This window comes from Diabrotica undecimpunctata, chromosome 1 (genome assembly GCF_040954645.1).
Source record: "Diabrotica undecimpunctata isolate CICGRU chromosome 1, icDiaUnde3, whole genome shotgun sequence".
In the NCBI taxonomy this organism is placed as follows: Eukaryota; Metazoa; Arthropoda; class Insecta; order Coleoptera; family Chrysomelidae; genus Diabrotica; species Diabrotica undecimpunctata.
The window spans coordinates 102,956,729-102,959,470 of NC_092803.1; the positions used below are offsets into that span (position 1 = coordinate 102,956,729).

The following is a 2,742-nucleotide window of genomic DNA, read 5'->3' on the forward strand; positions in this document are numbered from 1 at the left end:
ATTGGAAAATAGAAGATATTTTATTGTCAATTGGGAAAGACAGATTTGTATTTAGTTAATGCAGAGATAGGTATTTTTCTATGTTTTATTGTGTATGTTAAATTCTATTATTGTTTCAAGTATAATTATTTGATTTTACGGAAGTAATGTATTATAATATTAATTCGTACTGTGTTTTGTTAGATTTTCTAGGTATTTTAGCATCATATTTACACGAAAGGAGTTATTTACATGTGACTTAAGGATGTGTCTCCTCTTTAAGGAGAGAAGCTTATTTTTATGTATGTATGTATATATATATATATATATATATATATATATATATATATATATATATATATAAATAATACAACTTTTATTTACAGCATAATTTTATTGTAGATACTATCAGTTATACATTTAATTTAAGGATTGCCTTCGGCTTCTTGTCTGAAATAATAAAAAATATTAAAAAAATCAATTTATATCGATATTTTGAAATTGCGTTTAGAGGTAACATCTTAGATTTATTGTAATAAAGATGGTAATAACTTACAGTTTAACTTTTCTTCTGATATATATCACAATAAATGCATTGGAAACAAGTAAAGCAACTATAAAAATTGATGGAACTATAGCTTCTGTGAAATCCCCCATTAGATTGAAACAGCAGAAATAAAATTATTTTAAATTATTTTACCTAATTTTAGAAGTTTCAAAGAAATACTAAAATATCAATCTATCAGTCAAAAATAAAATGATTGATTGTCATATTTTGGCAACGAATTTTACCTTACTTAATGATGTACCTAATCTGTGACCTTATTTTTAATTTAAAAATGATAAGGAGACAATTTCAATAAAAATAATTTAGGGATTCTAAAAATTTCTTCTTTATCGCTTTAGGTATCCGTAAGGTGTAAATAGAATATATCATTCTGTTTAACCTCTTACCAGATATCTCAAAAATACCAGATAGGCTAATAAGTCAAGTTTATTGTATAAAATTGCCGAGTAATTGCAAAGTAAAAATTGTATTTATTTGGTATTAAAAACTGCTCAAATTGTATCTGACAAGCAATTAAGAAAATTTCTAAAAAGTGTACTCTAAAAATACTACCACGGAAAGATTTACAAATGACAAATATTCGAAAATGTCGCTATAGTATACCGGCTCGTAAAAATCCAAAATTAGCACAAAGTCATCTTACAAATTACTTGACAAAACGACTAGAGTGATATCAAAACCATAACCAAAGACCCAATAGACCTAAATATTACAGACACAAAATCAAGATTTTTAAATGAAACCATTATTTAAGAGGACAGCATAGGTATTAGTTACGAGTACAATATGAAGACTACAGGGGAAAAACGCTGTAAGTCAATTTTTAAAATTTTTGGAAAACGCGATTTTTAGATTCAAAACTTCATAATTCATAAATAAACATGCTAAAACACTATTGTATTGAGTATTTGACAACTCATATATACAGAGTATGATATTATAAAATTGAAATTGTCATGTACAGTAGGTAACAAGAGAAATTAAAAAAAAAACAACCAAAGGTCTGGAGGAAAAAGGCAAAAACGCTGTAATTGACAAAATAATATAATATGAATTCAACGAAAGAAAAAAATAAACAGAACTAGACTTGTTTAACTTAACTAAAGCTAAAAACATTAATATTATCTGTTAAATGAATCGATAACATTGTAAAATTCTTAAGATAAAAAATAAGTCAAATTTTTGTTAGCTGATCAAAATACATTCTTCCTTTTTCTGAACAAAATTTTTTTAAAACTTGGAGATCTTTGTATTTTGCCATTGGAATGGGCAGTGACTCAGTATAGGATCGAGAAGGAAAAACGAATTCTTTTCCAGTATACGGTGGTTCCCTACCAGTCACTTTTTTGTTAATGACAGCCGAAACCATTGTTCCATTGTAGGTGTCTCTGAAATAAATTAGTCTGGGATGTTGCTTTGAAATGCTTAATTCTCTTATTGGTCTAGTTTTAAAAGGTGCTTTTGTAACATACATAGGTGCAAGAAAAGAGCTACGCACCAAGTAGTTATCAACCACTTCTACTTTATAAGGCACAGGTTTTTGACGAGCCAATCGTAACACTGCTTCCCAATCTTCTGGGGTTTCTGCTGCACTTTTTTGATTAACGATACCAAAATCTTTATCCGTCTCCATGTAAGAGTGACCTCTTATAGGAAAGGTCACTGAAATAGAGTCAAATCTGTTTATTTTATGGACTAAATAATGTAGAAACCGGAATACCGTCCAATTTTTATTTTGGCCTCCACACGAATCACAGAAAATCACTAAGTTACGAACTTCAGGAGGAAGCTGGATTGTCACATAGTCATACAGAAATGAGCAAACTTCATTGGCACCCTTTCGAGCTACTGTCTCAGGGTACGAGTACATAACAACATCATTATCACTAAGTCGATGGATATTAAAGGAGTAGAAAGACAACTGCCTTTTATAATACACGTCGTTACTCGTAATATTAGGCATTGGAAGGTTTTTATTATAGTCCATTGCTATGACTTCATATTCTCTTGAGGTCCTTGCTCGTAGTTTAGCTTTTGTTTTTCGTTTGTAAAATGTCTTTGCTTTCAGCAAGTGAAGTTTCTGCCCTGTTTTAAGTTTATTAATTAATTTTTCATCTTTACATTCCCTTATTTTTATTTTGGAAGCATCACAAATGCTGCAAGTGTCGGTTCTGGGATACCCAAAGGCGATATTA

General features: G+C 29.3%; 1 long non-coding RNA gene across 1 annotated transcript; it reads right to left on the reverse strand.

Annotated features, from left to right (window-relative positions):
• Positions 1–353: 353 nt before the first annotated feature.
• On the reverse strand, positions 354–2,029 carry LOC140439783 (uncharacterized). The gene is made up of 2 exons (XR_011950729.1): positions 536–2,029; positions 354–429 (listed from the first exon to the last, which is right to left on the reverse strand). It is a non-coding gene; the product is annotated as an uncharacterized lncRNA (long non-coding RNA).
• Positions 2,030–2,742: the final 713 nt, after the last annotated feature.